At 37.2% G+C, this 19,165-nt stretch overlaps 1 protein-coding gene and 1 long non-coding RNA gene across 5 annotated transcripts in view; one reads left to right on the top strand and one right to left on the bottom strand.

Moving 5' to 3' along the window:
- LOC148217113 (uncharacterized) overlaps positions 1 to 14,769 on the top strand; it is a 71,108-nt gene extending 56,339 nt beyond the window's left edge. Inside the window, exons 6-7 of one of the 2 annotated variants that reach the window (XR_015796517.1) lie at positions 8,535 to 8,654; positions 12,131 to 14,769. This is a non-coding gene — a long non-coding RNA (uncharacterized LOC148217113). Of the gene's footprint in view, positions 1 to 8,534 lie in introns of both variants that reach the window. The other variant, XR_015796518.1, reaches the window with a different exon arrangement.
- Positions 1 to 19,165, bottom strand: part of PACRG (parkin coregulated) — a 267,294-nt gene that overhangs the window by 190,241 nt on the left and 57,888 nt on the right. The gene's annotated exons all lie outside the window — the stretch shown is intronic.

Below are 19,165 nucleotides of genomic sequence, written 5' to 3'. Positions count from 1 at the left end.
TTAATTGTGTTGTAAGCCTCCCAGAGTCACTTTTTGTGAGAGGGGCGGCCATATAAATTTGATAAATATATAAATAAATAAAATAATGCTAGCTAACAGAGCTAAATTCAGGAATGATCAGTGAAGCTGTTAAATTAGCGGAACAATAATATCCTGAACAGATTATGAAGAGCTTTCAAGGTCTATCTCATCTGGTGCAGAGGCAGAAACTCACAAAAGATGTTAATACCAGTGAAGACAGTTTCCTTCAAAAATACATTGAAAAGAGATATTGAATGCAAAACGGTTGAGTTCACAAATAACACACATAAATCTTAATGTGATTTACAAATAATGGTTGACAAAACATTGTGGTTTGTACATCATGGGTGATGGCTAAACATGTAAAATGTCTTGAAATTCTGAACTTCTTGGAGAAAAAGCTGTTTCCTTCCACCTTTTACTGAACCAAGTTGACTTTACTATTTGAAGAACAGTGCAATCATTATACTGTGGTTTATTCCTAACTGGTTTGGTACATTTATTAAATGTAAAAAATATAACTTAGTCACACAATAGTTAATTTTACTAATCTAATTTACTGTACAACTTTTTTTTTACCCTTCTTTGTGGTTCTTCTGACCTTTGAGGCCTAGTCAAGAAAGAATCCATTGATTTCCTGATTTTAAAAAAATCAGTAAACAAGCCTACAAATAAATATGTGCTTTTTTTGGTGAAAATGGCAATGCCCCTGGAGGGAGGGACAGAAATGTATCTTGCTTTTGGGTGAGGGAGTTATACTACACTGCTTGTCCTCTGTGTACAGGGACTGCAGTGCTCTTATATACCATAAATCTTCCTATTTCAAGATAATAGAAAACATTTTGGATAAAGGTGGAGATCTGTCTGTCTGTCTGTCTGTCCGTCCGTCCATCCATCCATCCATCCATCCATCCATCCATCCATCTCCTACCAGATTTCACATGATTCAATATATGAGGATCATGTCTTATCATATTTATTATTTGGAAAGGATCTTTTTATTTAAAAAAAAATATTTCCAAAATTGTTCCATTTTTCTTATTTTGGGGAAAAACAAAAACAAAGAAAAGGCTTGGGGAGATAAACCAAAGAAAACTTTTTTCCTGAATTTTTCTGTGTTTTGTTTTTTTCCTGAACCTTCACATGTCTACTTGAGGCTTAGCACTGTATATATGTGCCTAAACACTGGGAATAGGAATTCTCAATTCAAATGGTTATATGATTGGCTGTTTTATATTAAAAAAATGTCACTGTTTTAGTTAAGCCATTAACTTAACATTCAGAGACATGGAATGCTTTCAAGTAGAGTGTAAAAATGTCTTTGAGGTTAATCTTTTGAGTTCTTAAACACACACTATTTATCTTTAAATCATTCTCTGAGGCAAAAAAAAAAAGGCTCATGTTTCATTGAAACAAAATTCGATTACAGATTAAAACAGGCAAAAATAGTACCAAAAGATTCACACTACAGCATACCATAGCATACACACAAATAAAGAACACATTTCTATATCAAGACTTGTAAAGTATTTGCTTGCCAAATCTATCCGAACCATATCTGGGAAAGAATGACTGAGTTAGCTGAAATGTCTTCAGCTTGAGTTCCCTCTTGATACTCTTCCCAATCTTTTATTTACTGGATTGTTCATTTCTCATATCTGACAGATATTTATGAACAGATAATACCAATTTCTCTCCCAAATCATAAAATATGTATGTATCAATGTATATTTTCCTTAGATAGATTGACATAGGTAAAATTATATTCTCAATATCTGGCAGCATCTACTTTAGGAGCCCATGTTACTTTGTGGAGCGCTGCATATCTAAGAATCAGACAAGATACATATGAACTTTAATATCCTTCATTTTCATTTTTTTCCCCTTGCTCTCAGTTCCACTGAAAAGGTACTGGTAGGTACCAGGTGTTGTGACTAGGTTATTTTTGAGTAATGAAATCAATTAAAGCCTCCAAAGAAGTTGGTGTCGGAAGGTTATGTTATAGAACACAGGAAAAGGTGGAAGCAACATTTGATTTGAATTGTGTGGCTAATGGAACTGATAAGACAACAGAGAAATTTCAATAGACTGAGAAGTCACAGATATATTTAACATTGTCCAGTTCAATGATGAATCAGATAAACAAAAGTGAATGCTTATTGTGCACCACAAATGTTAAGTTTCTTAAGAGAGGCATACATTTTTCACTAGTATACAAAGGAAAGAGAAAATATAGATATTTGCATGATTGCATTAAAATTATTAGCACAGACATGTGAATCAGGATGATAAGAGACTCTCTTATCAAGCACTGCCTTTTTTGTAGAATTAGTTTGGAAAACATATGAGCAAGATTACTGAGAGAGTTTCGTTTAATTATGGAAAAAGCTATAGATATTGGCCAAGCAACAAAAATAGCAATATCTACTGAAAAGAGTTAGGAATGTACAAAAACAACTGGACATTATAAATGTTAAAAGTTACTCAAATAAATTGTAAATTAAACAGCTACAGATGCCATAGTCAAGAACCGAAGCTAGGAAACCTAGTGGGAAAAGTGATATTTATCATTGTATTTAGTCTTGTCCAGTATATGGAAAAACACTGCAGAGAGTCTGACGAACTTAATTATTTCATATGGACATCTAGGATTAAGGATAAAAAATTACAAAGGAAATATTCTACACTGATGGAGGGAAGAGAATGAAAAAGAATATCAGGAAGAAGAAAAGAAAGACTATATCCAGGATTAAGAATTGAATCATTATTTTCAAATGATTTGACCAAAACACCTGAACTGTTGCTTTACTATAGAATTTGGAAAAACAGATCCAAGATGAAGGAGATTTATAATATTATGTTTTCAGACTGAATTTGGGGAAAATAACAATTGCTTCAGTTTATTCAGTAAAATAAAGTTCTACCCAAGATTTTTTTAAATCACTTCTTGAAATTGCCAAGGGAAATATTCTAGTTTTTGGAGACATGACTCCCCCCCGCCCCCCCCCAACATGGACAAATCTGCTTTACCTAAAAGGAACTCTGGTGAACTCTCCTTAAATGACTTAGACCCTATGTCACTATAATCTCTTTTTGATCTATGGAGGTACAAATATCATGCAGAGAAAGAATATGTTTACTATTCTTCAGATCTAAAATTTACTTGGGAATAGACATGTGAATTATTTCTATTATTGTTAACTAATCTCATAGACATGAAAGTTGCAGCTCCTGATATAGAGTACAGAGGATGACCTTGAGGGAGAGAAGGAAGATCCATTACCAAGGCAACAAACAGAGAAATGTGGCTTAAGACCATTTGAAGAGAGAAGTTTATGAAAATGTCTCAGACAGGCACCTCCCTTAATTCTCAGGAAGGTAAAAGAGTGAGGAGAGGAAGCACATTCAGACTTGCAAGATTCTGTTACTACAGCCATTCTAATAAAAGTAGTTTTAGGCCTACATTGCATCTGTTGCTTGGTCTGGTCTACTTGTAAGGCTGACATCAACATATGTAGATCATAACCCATTCTAAGATTAAACAGGGGAACCTCCAGACTAAAGATTTAACAAACATTAACTAATACAAGAGATATCAAATTGAAATGCCAACAGGAATTAAAGAGCTTCTTCCAAATGAATTTAACTTCTGATGTTTCTTTCTCTACAATATGGGACTTTAGCAAAGCATTTATGACAGGATTGTTTATCTCTCTGGCAGCCAATAAAAAGAAAACAATGCAAACGCAGAAGGGCATATTAGTGAATGAACTTGCCAATTAGAAATAAGACACAAGTATAACCCAATTTTGGACTTAGTACAAAAGGTTAAAGCGATTTATAATCAATTATACTTAATGGAAGTAAATAAGACCTATGAGAACCAGTTTAGTGTAGTGGTTTAAGGCACCAGGCTAGAAACTAGAAGACTGTGAGTGCTTCTCCTAGGATACAAAGCCAGCTGGGTGACTTTGAGCCAGTCACACTCTCTCAGTTTTAGGAAGAAGTTAATGGTGAACCCTTCCAAAAATGCTGCCAAGAAAACTGCATGGGCCTATCCAGGCAGTTGCCAGGAATCAAGATTGACCTGAAGGTACAACCCCCCTCCCCACATATTTTGAAAAATTCAACAAGCCAGACAATTGGCTGGCCTATTAACTATGAAAGGAACAAAGCAAAAGAACTATTACTTCTGTCTGGAATGCAACTAGAGATGTGTCTACAATAAAGGACATAATTGAACACTTGGTTAAATACAATTGAAGATTATATAGTAAACAGACATCTGAACCAGATAAGATTGGAGAGTATTTGAATATACTGTACTACTTACAAAATTCAACAAAAGGAAGTTCTTAATAAACTCATAATAAAAGATTAAATTAAAGAAGCAAAACAAATGAACAAAAATACTCTGACAAAAGTTCTAGGGTTAGGGTAACCCTAACCCTAACCCTGATGTGGCATCAATATACTACAAGATTTTTCAAGAAATGTTGGTTAAACCACTACACAGATAAGGAATGAGATTCAACAACATCAAGAAGCTTTCATCTCATCACCAAGCTTTCATCTCTCTGATCTACAAGGAAGGAAATTACCTGATGCATCCAGACTCATATCTTTATGAGATACTACTATTTCTTTAGTAAATGTAGACTGCATTTTTATGGCATTACTTACAAAAAGAACAGTGTTTTACTGAACTAATACATCCTGTCCAGACTGCATTTGTCTAAATGAAATACATGAGAGATAATATCAATATTCAATATCTTGAATGTTACTGTCAGCCCCACTGGGTAGACTAGATCAGAAAATCAACTCCACAGGAAGACTAGACTATGCTTTATTGAGATAGGCTATACAATAATAACAATCTTGCAAGTCTGATTGTGCCTCATCTTTCCTCCTTCTTATACCCCAGTGAATGAGGGAGGAAACTACCTGTGTCCTCTCCAAAAACTATCTTGCTTCTCAGGACTTAAAGTATGTTTCAGCTCTCTTTGCTTATATCACAGTTCTTTCATGCTTCTGTCAAGGTTGTCTCCCTTACTCTCATCAGTTATAGATAATATAAATCAGAACAACAAGAGAAAGGTCCTGATAATTTGGAATGGTCTTAAGATTCTGAAGAAGATGAACTGTGGCTCTCCCCTCTCTCTTTCTTTATTTTTATTGGCATTAGAGCCACTGGCAAGGAACTATAGCAAGAAAACAAAATTTTAGGAATTAAATTAATAACTCAACAACATAATCTGAAATTGTATGCTGATGATGTTGTACTTAGCCAAGTAGTTTTTAGAATCCATAAGGGAACATATTCAGCAGTATGGTTATGGTATCAGGATATCAGAACAATAAGGACAAAATTCAAACACTGACATGGAATTTGACTGAGGAAGAAAAGCAATATTTGTTCCAAATAAGGGGTTTATTATCACTGCTAGAAGGTCAAATGCTTGGGAATTCATTTGACAATAGCCAATAAAGACCTATTTTAAAAAATCAGTATTCAGAGATTTGGAAAAATATAACGGCAGACCTTCCACAGGGAGAGTGATTAAAACTGTCTTGGTTAGGAAAAATTATAGCCATTAAATGAACTACCAAGGTTTAATTTTTTTCTTCCAAATGATTCCAATAAAAAAATGACAAGATACTAAATGACTGTATCTCAACAAATTTTATATGGTCTAATAACACACTAAGGATTAAATTTAAGATAATTCAGGATTCAAAAGAACAAGGTGGTCTGGCCCCAAACTTTAAATTGCATTAATTAAGCTAGTTGTTTAACAAGGATTACAGGCTAGATTATATCACCCTTTGGTTGGGTTACCTTCACTAAGGGAGCAGACTTCCCATATGGGCTGCACAAATATCTCTGGATTCATATAAACAGAAATAAACAGCTTATAAGAGATTATGCAATAATAAGCAGCATCCTAAAGGTTAAGAACAAATATAGGAAAGAAAGTCAGTTCACACGTATCACCTCTTGCTTCATTCTTCAATATTTATTTCCATGAAGAGGAAAGCATAAAGAAATTAACTCAGTGGAGAGACAACAACTCATATAGACTACAGGATTTGATTGGTAAGACAAAGATAAATTATTTTAAAACTTTCTTTTCAGAATGATCAGAACTACCTGATGGGTTCTAAAATTTTCAAATAAGCACTATAGCTTTAAAAACACTACAAAAACAAAGGGGAACACTTACAGACTTGGCTGAATTTGAAAAACCAAAACCACAAAATTTGGAGCATTTACTGAGCCTTATTTATAAATTTATAAACCAAACAAATTAAAAACTGTATGATTGAATGGATGCAGAATTTACATACAATAATTAATATGCCACGGTGGGAATTTCAATGGAAGAAAAACATTAACTTCACACTGAATATTATACTTAGAGAAAACTGGTATAAGATGGTTTTCCACTGGTATATTACTCCAGTATTGAATTTATCCAGCCAAGGATCCACTGAGAGCAAAGCACAGCAGTTCATTCACCACAAGATGCACAATTTTTTACATCTTTACTAAGGAATAATTACTTTGTGTTGCTTAGTAATAGTACCAGTAGCACAGAAGTTTGTCTGCAGATACTAATTGTTTTATTGTAACTTGGAATTTAGTGTATTGGTGTTACAACTGATATAATGTATCTGGTCATGGCAAAGGAGTCTGGGAGTCTGTTACTTCTCTTTTACTTCCTGCAGGGGCACAATTGAGTCTCACACAGGATAGGCTTGGAGATGTTCTTCACACCTTACCTATTTCTGTGGACATGGAAGGGTGAAAATCAAACTGAACACAGAAACTGAATATCTTGAAAAGTCCGATTTTCATGAGGACTGTTTATGATTAACACAAGCAGCAGGTGGAACAGAGTCTTCTTTACTGGATGTGGGAGTGCTCACAGACAACACAACTTTCCAGCATAGCCCACAGTCCCCTGTAAGCCAACACACAATATATGACAAGACCACACCCACACACTAGCAGAAAAGCTGGACTGATCTTCCAGATTTCTTGAAGGAATAATACTTTGACCATGTATCTGTGGTTTAACTGGCTGGGTCAGTTAGCTCTGGAGTTATCTCCATGACACAGCATGTTGTCCAAACAGAGCCTGAATATTCTCTGTATTCAAGATTTTTTGATGAGTCACTTCTGCTTAACAGTTTTGATATGCATGAATATTAATTTATTTGCTTTGGGAACAAGCTAAAAGATTATATCTCTCTCCCCTCCCCCCTCCTTCTCTTTCTCTCTCCCTGAAAGATATAACCCTAAACAGGATTAAAAGGATCAAGGGATTTATTTTCATGATAATAGTGTGCCATCAGAAGAAACACAGTATTGCAACAGCACAAATGAAAACATCAAAAGACACATTGATTTTCCTGATAGTCACACTGTCAATTTGTTTTGGTTTGTTACCTGCTAAACTGCTTTCTCTGTAACCTTTTAGTTTAGTATTTTTTTTAAGGGGGGGTTGTGGAGAGAAGAATTATTGCAAATAAGACCAAGACTGAATCCTTCATTACACTTCTAACTGGCACAAGGCTTTGGATTCACCTCAAGGGGGGAGGAGGGGAAGCTCCATAGTGGCACTGAAGAGAAACTTCTCCTAGAGAGAAGCAGCCAGTTCTTCTCAGGCTGATGCTTCTGTGTGCAATTTAAAGACAGAAATGAAGCAAACTCAGGCATTTCTGGATGGCAACCTTTGTACCTGGGGGAGAAAAGGCTATCAGATCTGAAGCACGCTGTGATAACAAGATGTCTCCCCAGTGCAACTGCTTACCTGCTATGCATGCTCTGTTTTTGGAGAAAAGGTAGCTGTTTCAGCTGAATAAGGAGGGGCATTTGTTTTCCTTCTGGCTGCCAATCTACCATGTCTTTAAGCTTATAACACTGTGTGTTTCCCCTTAGGTCCATAGTAATATGAATTGTCTTTATCCAAGTGCCTAACAAATCATTGTCACAGAGCAGCATACGACCTTTCTTTTCAATCTATGCACTTTTCAGGAGTTATAAATCAGTTGACTTTCAAGCTCGATGAGATGGCATATGCCCTGGTTTGAAGAACAGATGGAGGCTTGGGGGGAAATTGTTTCTGCAGGCTTGCTACAAGAGGCAGAGCTCCATAAAAGCTAACCATTCACACTAATTTCTCCCATAAATTATACAAGAAGAAAGCACCAGCCCATTCAGCAGAAAAAATATTCATTTAGTTTTCAGAGGTCATCTTCAAATTTAAATCAAAGTTATTTCTAGAACTCAAGGAAGTTTTCAATCTAGAGCTTCAAGAAATAACAATTTGCATGAAATAAAACATTGCATTTAAATTGTTACAAAAAAAAAAAAAAAGGAACGTTAGAATTACCTGTTTAACCATACATGTTCTCTAGAATTCTAGGAAAACTATATAATGTTACCACATGACTAGTTTTTCCCAGCCATATCCTTATTTAGCAGTCACTCTTTTTCTGGACAGAAAGAAAATACATCCCCAAATGTTCAGGATTTGAACAGTGACATCAGGACACATGGCACTCAGGAAGAACAGGTTCAGTGACTCCCAGCTGTAACCTTTGGGAAAGTCAACTTCTGACTGGTGAGTGAAAAGAGAAACGGAGTGGCCAACAGGTTCATAAAAGAGATGTTGTTAGTTTTGAAGCAACAAAAGGCACTGTCCAGGGTTTATGTGTATGCAAGAGAGTATTTGAGAAATCCTAGTTTAGAGGCAGAGATTTGTTTGATTTCTCACTATTTCTAGTCTAAGTGGACGAGACCCTTTTGATTTTGACACATGCTTCAGCCACATTTAGCTCTGTCTCATTATTGGGGTATAATTTGAGGTTTACAATTAGGAGCAAATAACATTTTGGCATAATCGTCAGAATTTGGAACATATTTTATCACCATCACGTCCAATAATGCCAAATTAATTGTAAATTCATTGTCAAGCTAAAGACTGAGTACCCATGTGTCCACAATGGTTGAGAAAAATGAGAAGCTAGGTGCTTGGTATGAAGATCTGGTATGTACATGTCCATGACAAAAAAAGATCCTATTGATTTACAATTTCATGTAGACATAGAAAAAGCATAAGAAAGTAGTTTGAGAATGAATTCATCAGGGAAATGGACAAATAGTTTAATGAAAGCAGGCAATAAATCAAAGGATGCTGTTTTTGAAGCAAAGTGCACTTCTGCATGTAACATTTTATTTATTTATTTATTTATTTATTTTTCAAATATGTTACCGCCCATCTCACTACAGAGTGATTCTGGGCAGTTTACAGTAAAAACAGAATAAACATTAATTAAAATAGATAAATATTAATTAATTAAAATATGCTAGAAAAGAAACTTCCTATATGATACTTCCAAGAAGCTGATGTTAATTAGGTGTTAATAAACTCAGGGAGCATCGTCAAGGCGCCAACCATCCTAAGGGTCAGTTGTATCTTTCCTCGCCCCATGCAAGTTGGCAGAGCCAAGTCTTCAATTCCCTCTGAAAAACTGGGAGGGTAGGGGCCTGCCTCACCTCTGGGGGGAGAGTATTCCATAGGGTGGGGGCAACGGCAGAGAAGACTCTCCTCCTAGAACCCACCAGTCAACATTCTCTCAACAATGGGATCTGCAACATGCTTTCTCTGCCGGGACGGGTGGGATGGGTTGATGTAATGGGGGTGAGACAGTCCTTAGGTAAACCTGGACCTATGCCATGTAGGGCTTTAAAGGCGATAACCAACACCTTGAATTGGACCAGGAAACAAACTGGAACCCAATGCAGCTCCTGCAGCAAAGGTGTTACATGTGCCATCCTTGGGACACCTAAAATTGCCCACATGGCTGCATTTTGAACCAGCTGTAGCTTCCGGATACTCTTCAAGGGTAGTCCCATGTACAGCGCATTGCAGTAGTCTAAATGAGAGATGACCAGGGCATGAGTGACAGACTGGAGGGACTCCTGATCCAAGAAGGGGCATAACTGGCACACAACACCAAGTTGAGCAAAGTCCCTCCTGACCACGACTGCCACCTGCTCCTTGAGCAGGAGCTGTGAGTCCAAGAGGACCCCCAGATTTTGCACTGGGTCTGTCTGGGGCAGTGCAACCCCATCAAGAACCAAAGATAGTAAATCTCCAAATACAGAGGAGCCTCCAATCCACAGCCATTCCGTCTTACCAAGGTTCAGCTGAAGCCTGTTGCTTCCCATCCAAACACCTACAGCCTCCAGGCACTGCAAAAGGGTGGTCACAGCATCACTCAAATTACCCAGGATGGAGATGTATAATTGGGTATCATCGGCATACTGAGGATACCTCATCCCATGGTGGTGGATGATCTTACTCAGTGGTTTCATGTAGATGTTAAACAAGAGCAGAGAGAATAACGAACCCTGCAGTACCTCACAACATTGTTAAGATCACAATGGTTTTAAATGAATGGATTGCACATCTTTATTGCAATCCATTCATTTTTTTCCACATGCATTTAGTGAGGTTCATTCATTCATAAATGGGCATCAATCATACATTGAAGAAATTTGAATGGAAAACAACTCTTTGGAAATGGTGAAAAACTTGAGTTCACGCTATTCTTCCTGAATGTAAGACTCAAAACCTCATCCCTGAAAGTTAAGCAACTACTAGCACAAAAGGCATAGAAGGACTTGTGACTAATTCAGTGCTGAAGAATATTGTCTGTACACCACAGGCTTCAACTAACTAAAAAAGTCAGTGTGATCCTTGGAGAACTTCTTTTGCTTCAAGTGGACTAGCTTGAGTAGGTCACTGAATTGGTATTATAGCAAATCTTGTCAAATATCTGATAGTTAAGGGGGTACCAATTAATCACCAAATACTTTTGAGAACTTCATAAACACTGAATGTCACTCAGAACTATTAATCATTGCACAGTCCTCTTCCTCCTCATCTCACAACTGAGATTAAGGCACGATCCATGAGATAACTGGGGAAATGTAGCATTGACTTTCATTCAGTCAATAAACCATTTGCGCTATCAGTGTAATACCTTTGTGTATTTAAGCATGTGCAGCAGGTCATAACCCAGCAACAGTTTGTAAGTGGCAGGTACTTTTGATTGTGTAACCAAAGTTAGATCATAAATGGCAGAGACTTCTGATTTCCTAAGAAATAATATTTTGTAAGTATTAAAGAGACATTCATAGTTTCATGGGAGGAGAGAAGCAAAAATAATAAGCATAAACAACCCCCTTTACCTTTCTTTTTGAAAGTTGAAATATGGCACATACAGACTTATCAATCATGCTGTTTCCGTTCAGGTAAACAGTGTTATGCAGAACACAGAAAAGGAGTAAGGCATACTAAATAAACCTCAGATAAGAAAAACAAATTTAGGTAATCTAGTTTACATCAACATTTACTCTATCAGGGCATTCCTTTCTATCCTTTCCAACCACCTTTGTTCCACTCATATCCACGGATGGTTTCATACATTACCTTTTGTTCTTTATTGAAATACAGTAAGCCTAATTAATTAACACAGAAAAATTAATAACTGAAATCTTAGAGGTTCTGTATTCCCCAAATCAGATAAACTATTGCTTTTCTCCAGAGTCCTTTTTTTTAAAAATTCCTTGTAGTAGCTGGAATTCAAATTCTACCAAAGTCTATTATGAAAAGAAAGAGATATTTAGGGCATTTCCAGAGCAAAATCCTTTATTCTTTAGGAGAAACAGATTATCCAGCTGTTAAATCAATATACATGTTGGTATTTTAATAAATATGATATTTTACCTAAGGAAGTAGGACAGCCATTTCATTAAAATTCTGAATTATAAATATGAAAGCAATGGGAAGAAAAAAGTTAGGTTGCAAACAGCTGAAACCATTTAAAGAGAAAATTCTATGATCTTTGAACAGAAGAAATGATGATGATACAGTGAATAGTGAATAATTTTGAAAATCTGCTATGATCATTATTGCCAGCCATAGGTAGCTACATAATTACATGCAATTCTGTGGTTATTACAGTAATGTTTCAGCTTTGACAGAACTATTTCTTATTTGGATGGATTATTCTACCTTTCATTCCATAGATTACAATACTGCCAAGTTATGGAAAGAAATTATCTCATGAAGATGAAGATGATAATGATAATCTGAAGGAAATAAAAAAAAGCTAAATTGTTTTTATCCATTAAACATGAATGAATCAATACAGAGAAATAAGGATTAATACAGCCACTGTCTTTTGCCATTAGATGAGTTAATGAGACCATATAAATCCAGTGAATTATAGCCTAAATTCATGACATGTATTACCAAAGTCATTCAGATGGCAGCATATTTGGTGAGAACCTATCCCAGCAAAGTAGCTCATCTGAACACCAAACTTTGCCAATCCCTAAATCTGCAAGGTGAGCTGTAGAAGATGGAGATAGGCAGCATAAAAATCTAGAGCACCTAATACAGTACCCATTCCATGTGTTGGACTACAATTCCTCTTACCCCCAGCTAATTGTTTGAAGGCACCCAACTGACAAGACAAATATAAAGAATGTTAAGAAATGTATCCATTAATGCACAGATTGTCAGTAGGAGCTATTGCTATGGCTGATTCTATGTACTGTAGACATGTAGTCTAGAACAAAATACCATTTTATACCCTGAACAGTTTTTCTTTTATTAGGGCCACTTTTTTGCCCATGTGTGGCTACCTTGAACCTTAAATGTGTGTAAGGTTACAGTGTTAGCCTAATTGTGTGTTAGGAACATGCTGTTCCCCTGCCTCCCACAACAGTGGATATGAAGAATGTAAACGGGACCATACTCTGAGGACAAGTTCAACTCTTTCCTTCTGGATTATATATCTGACAAAAATTCCCTTCCCATTACGCTCCTACCCCCACCCCCCTCCATAATTGGAGTTACAAACAGTGGAGCAGGATTTGGGTTTATTTATTTATTTACTTATTTTATTTTATCTGTTTAATTTATATGGCCACCCATCTCAAACAAGTGACTCTGGGCGGCGAACAATCATAAAATCAATTAAAACCAATTACTAACACAATACAAAAAAAGTAGATATATATAGCAGCCGAGAAAAATTATAATCCATAGATGTTAACATAACCAAGAAACAGGGCCCTGAACAGGCCGGGGCACATAACCAGGTCTTCAGGGTCTTATGAAAGGCCAACAGGGTCAGAGCCATCCTAATCTCTGGAGGGAGAATATTCCAGAGGGCAGGCGCTACAGCAGGAGAGGCACGCCTCCTAGTCTCTGCCAGCCAACATTTCTTGGCTGATGGGACCCGCAGCATGCCATCCTGCTGGACCGGAATGGACAGGTAGAAACAACCAGCAGAAGACAGTACCTCGGGTAACCCAGTCCCAAGCCATGAAGGGCTTTAAAGGTGACAACCAGCCCTTGAACTGCACCCAGAAACACACTGGCAACCAATGCAGCTCATGAAGCAGTGGTGTTACATGTATCAAATACCCAACACCATTTATCACCTGTGCGGTTGCATTCTGCACCAGTTGAAGCTTCTGGACGCTCTTCAAGGGCAGCCCTGTGTAGAATGTATTACAGTAATCGGGCAGTTACAAGGGCATGAGTGACAGTGAGCAGAGCCTCCCAGTCCAGGAACTGGTGCAACTGGCACACAACCCAAAGGTGCACAAAGGCCCTCTTAGCCATGGCTGCCACCTGCTCTTATTTATTTATTTTTTATTATTATTATTATTATTATTATTATTATTATTATTATTAAACTTGTATGCTGCCCATCTCCCCCAATGGGTGACTCTGGGCAGCTCACAATAACAAAAAAGGAAAAAGCACCAATCCCTCCAACAATGGCTAAAATCCATAAATAATTAAAAATAGAAACATGCATTAAATCTTCCCCATACATAGGTTGGCCCCAATAAAAATCAAATTTCCCTGAATCTGCTCTTATTTTTAAAATCCTGATGAGATTTCTAATGTCTAGTTCTTCTGTCTCAGATCTTGAGTCCTGCCGTACCACAAACCACTGAGATCACAAATCCACCTCATTGGAGAGCAAATCTAGCATACTGATCCTTTGCATTACTCACTACTAGAGTTTGTACTGCAAGGGCTGGGATGTGGAGAATGTGATAAGGTGTCAGCCTCCAGCCCAAAAGCAAAGACATGGGCCAGAATGCAACGAGTTCAAAAAAAACTTAAAAAAAAACTTTACTGCAGACAGTAGTGTGAGAAGGCTGGAGGTATCTCCAAGAACAGAGAGGGGTTTTCTACAACTGTGGTTTGAAGAACTCCTTTATCTGAGTTGGTAATTTATCTGTGCTATGTGATAAATACTGGTTATGGGTTTCATTTGTTCTCCATGCCTATTTTCAGAAACCAGAGATTTAATTTCTATTTCTGATAAAATCTTGTTATACAAACTAGGTTCACAGAATACTAAATAATGAATAGACTACATTACTTGGCTTTTGTTCTGGTGTACCAATGATAGAATGATAAATGTTTGAAACTAGCTTCTATTTGGTTGACCAACAGATTGACTCTGAGGAAGTACCAACTACAAAAAAGAAATTATGCTTTATATTTCAGGATAAAAAAGTTGTATTCATTGTACTGTTTTCTTGTCTATTATGTTATATAGAGTCAGGTCCAGAAATATTGGGACATCGACACAATTCTAACATCTTTGGCTCTGTACACCACCACAATGGATTTGGAATGAAACAAACACAATGTGCGTTAACTACAGACTGTCAGCTTTAATTTGAGGGTATGTACATCCAACTCAGGTGAACGGTGTAGGAATTACAACAGTTTGCATATGTGCCTCCCACTTGTTAAGGGGCCAAAAGTAATGGGACAGAATAATAATCATACATCAAACTTTCCCTTTTTAATACTTGGTTGCAAATTCGTTGCAGTCAATCACAGCCTGAAGTCTGGAACACATAGACATCACCAGACACCGGGTTTCATCCCTGGTGATGCTCTGCCAGGCCTCTACTGCAACTGTCTTCAGTTCCTGCTTGTTCTTGGGGCATTTTCCCTTCAGTTTTGTCTTCAGCAAGTGAAATGCATGCTCAATGGGATTCAGATCAGGTGATTGACTTGGCCATTGCATAACATTCCACTTCTGTCCCTTCAAAAACTCCTTTGTTGCTTTTGCAGTATGCTTTGGGTCATTGTCCATCTGTACTGTGAAGCGCCGTCCAATGAGTTCTGCAGCATTTGGCTGAATGTGAGCAGATAATATTGCCCGAAACACTGCAGAATTCATCCTGCTGCTTTTGTCAGCAGTCACATCATCAATAAATACAAGAGAACCAGTTCCATTGGCAGCTATACATGCCCACGCCATGACACTACCACCACCATGCTTCACTGATGAGGTGGTATGCTTAGGATCATGAGCAGTTCCTTTCCTTCTCCATACTCTTCTCTTCCCATCACTCTGGTACAAGTTGATCTTGATCTCATCTGTCCATAGGATGTTGTTCCAGAACTGTGAAGGCTTTTTTAGATGTCGTTTGGCAAACTCTAATCTGGCCTTCCTGTTTTTGAGGCTCACCAATGGTTTACATCTTGTGGTGAACCCTCTGTATTCACTCTGGTGAAGTCTTCTTTTGATTGTTGACTTTGACACACATACACCTACCTCCTGGAGAGTGTTCTTGATCTAGCCAACTTTTGTGAAGGGTGTTTTCTTCACCAGGGAACGAATTCTTCGGTCATCCACCACAGTTGTTTTCCGTTGTCTCCCGGGTCTTTTGGTGTTGCTGAGCTCACCGGTGCATTCCTTCTTTTTGAGAATGTTCCAAACAGTTGTTTTGGCCACGCCTAATGTTCTTGCTATCTCTCTGATGGGTTTGTTTTGTTTCTTCAGCCTAATGATGGCTTGCTTCACTGATAGTGACAGCTCTTTGGATCTCATCTTGAGAGTTGACAGCAACAGATTCCAAATGCAAATAGAACACTTGAAATGAACTCTGGGCCTTTTATCTGCACATTGTAATTGGGGTACTGAGGGGATATCACACATCTGGCCATGGAACAGCTGAGAAGCCAATTGTCCCATTACTTTTGGTCCCTTAACAAGTAGGAGGCACACATGCAAACTGTTGTAATTCCTACACCGTTCACCTGAGTTGGATGTACATACCCTCAAATTAAAGCTGACAGTCTGCAGTTAACGCACATTGTGTTTGTTTCATTCCAAATCCATTGTGGTGGTGTATAGAGCCAAAGATGTTAGAATTGTGTCAATGTCCCAATAATTTGTCCCAATATTACTGTATAAGTCTTGTATCTCTGACCCTATAATTCATAGTCCTGGAATCTGTCTTCACCATGCCTGAAGTACTCCACCTATGTGCAGTGCTTGGTTTCTGTGTATATTCTTTACTGTTCCTTCCTGTCATGGAAACACTCCTCACTGGTCTGTAAGCCATTTGACACCGTATCTTGCAATGTTTGGCATCTCGTTTAATTACTCAGTGATAAAGGAAATGTATAGGTAGTTGCTTAAAGGCAGTTTCATTTATTGTTCATATGTGCCAGATAAAACAAAGGTTAAGCCTTGAAAGAAATTAGACTTTATTATATGAGCAACATACTATACATCTGAATAAAAAAAGTTTTGTTTACAATATTGCACTTTTTGATTGTAAAATAAAGTGTTTCAAAAATAATGAAAGGATAATAGTTTATTAAGTTGGCCAGGAAATCCATGGGCAAGAGGGTATAATAATCTCCCTTTCAGATTACAGACCCTGTCAACGCTTGCTTAGCTTTACCAGAGCTGTAATGTATCATATCATCTCTTTCTCTCTCACACACACATACACACATACATCCCTCACATAGTATGTTACTTCTGTATACAGTGTGCCTATATATATTATTCCTTTACCATCTGCAGTATATGACATGAAGTTTGTTTCAGACTGTCTATGGATTGTTCAATTGTTTGCCTTCCATTAAAATATGAGATCAAGGAAGTGGGTTTTGCTTTTATATTAGAGACAGCCAAATAATGGGAATAGAAAGAATGTTAGGATTATACGAATGTAAGAAGCACCATGCTAGATCAAACCAAAGCTCTACCTAACTCAAAATTTTCATCCCAAATCAGTCACCCACATACCTATAGAAAACCCAGCAGAAGGATGTAAGTGTAACAACATATTTTAAATCAAGCTGGCTGTGCTCCAGAGTTACTTTTACTCCTCTCCCTTCAGAAGTTTAGTTAGAGCAGCAAATAAATTGAACTGGTCCTAGCTATGACACCATTTTCACTGAAGTATGCTGGGAAGATCCTTTCTGCAAAAGTTACTGTTGAAAAAACCTAGCCCCTACAATGTTTCAAACATATACCAACAAAAATGTATTCCCAGTAACAAGGTAATCAGAATGGCATGCAAATTCTCCAGACATCATTTCATCTTAACATGGCAGTTGTTCTGCCTAATCATATACACTTGTGTTTTGACTCTCCATAACTTAGGTCACAAGGAGGATGATTCACTAACTATTTTTACTGAGATAATCCTGTTGAAAGTGCATGGCTTAAAAATAACAGCATAGTCCTGTGTGTTTTTATATATACATAAGTCAGTTGAGTTCAGTGGGTCTTACTCCTGGAAGCTGCATACAGAACTACCTATGTCTATGGGTTTTAGAAGGACATTGCAAATTGCAATTATTGTTCAAGTCATTCAGATCTGGAGTTCTTCACTGCTCATATTCTGGGTGTTGCCAACCATCATATCAAAGAACCTGGCCTCCACCAAGATAAAACAAACCCTCCACTTTTTCCAAACTTGAGATATACAGTCTATTATTATTTGTATCAGTTCATACATTTTAAGGACACAGAAGCATGGTAGTAATGCTGTTGACATTAATTCTTACTGTTGTAATTGCAAAATGAGTGAAAGTTAACTGGAGCTGAAACAGTGTTTGCCACTGAGAAAGCAGATTTCCCCTAAGAACAAATCAAGAAAGATGTTTAAATAATGTGTGTGTGTGTGTGTGTGTGTGTGTGTGTGTGTGAGAGAGAGAGAGAGAGAGAGAGAGAGAGAGAGAGAGAGAGAAACACCAACTAATGGAAAACATGATTTTGGTTTCCAAAGACTTCAGGTAACAAAGAGCTGAGATACTTGGTTCCCTAAGCACATTCAACTGGAGACTAGTTGCACTAACCTCCATTTCTATTTCTCTTCTTCCTTCTCTCTTGAGAACTCTTTTGTAATTTGGGGGTCAATGAACAGGCAGGATTTAGGGTGGGTTGCTCTGTGCTAGACTAGGGTTTGATACTTTTGTCTTCACTGAAAAATAGATTCAGACTCCTAAGTCAGCTTTGTTTGCTTTATTTGTAGACCTTAACCTAACCTTTGATTCCATTTCCAGCGAAATCCTTTGGCACAAACTTAAATCTACAGTTGATAGATGGCTTCATATGAACACCAAACTGAGAGTGAGGTGCAATATAGCAGGCCATCTCTCAGATTAGTGCCAACTACCAGTGGAGTTAACCACGGTGCAAATTTGCCTCCATTATTATTCCATTATTCCATCAGTACAATAGTGGGATATTTAAATAAAGAACATCATCCTTTGAAATTGACAAACAGTGCCATATCTAAATTGTTCTATGCACATAATATGGTAATTCTATCACAGACCACAAGACTAAAAAAGGACAAGAGAGCACTATCCCACTTTTCCAAGGATCAGTGATTGCAATTAATAATGAGAAAACTAATCTCGCACAGCTGGTGAGGGGTTATTAAAAAAACTACCTTGGATGGGAAGCCCATGAAAAAGGTAGCTTGAGTCATATTCAGAATTTGTGATGCAATATATGGGAAGCATTTTTCATTGTTTTTTTGTTATTATGTGTATGCCACCCTAAGTTGCATGTTGATTGAGCAATTATAAAAATTGTTTGAATAAAGTGAAATGCCTCAACTGACCAGAGAACAGTATTTCTTTATTTCTTTCTTTTCTCCCAAGACACATAGTATATTTCAGCTGCTATACAACAATTTGAAGCCAAACTGTTGGCCCAGCTCCTGTATGAGGCTCAATTAAATTTAGGTATCATTAATTCT

Source organism: Python bivittatus, unplaced genomic scaffold (genome assembly GCF_059951505.1).
Source record: "Python bivittatus isolate LINGU-HERP-01145 unplaced genomic scaffold, Pbiv_v1 ctg000020_np1212, whole genome shotgun sequence".
NCBI classification, from domain to species: Eukaryota; Metazoa; Chordata; class Lepidosauria; order Squamata; family Pythonidae; genus Python; species Python bivittatus.
The sequence above is the reverse complement of the archived record's forward strand: the minus strand, read 5'-3'. Positions and strand labels throughout refer to the sequence as shown.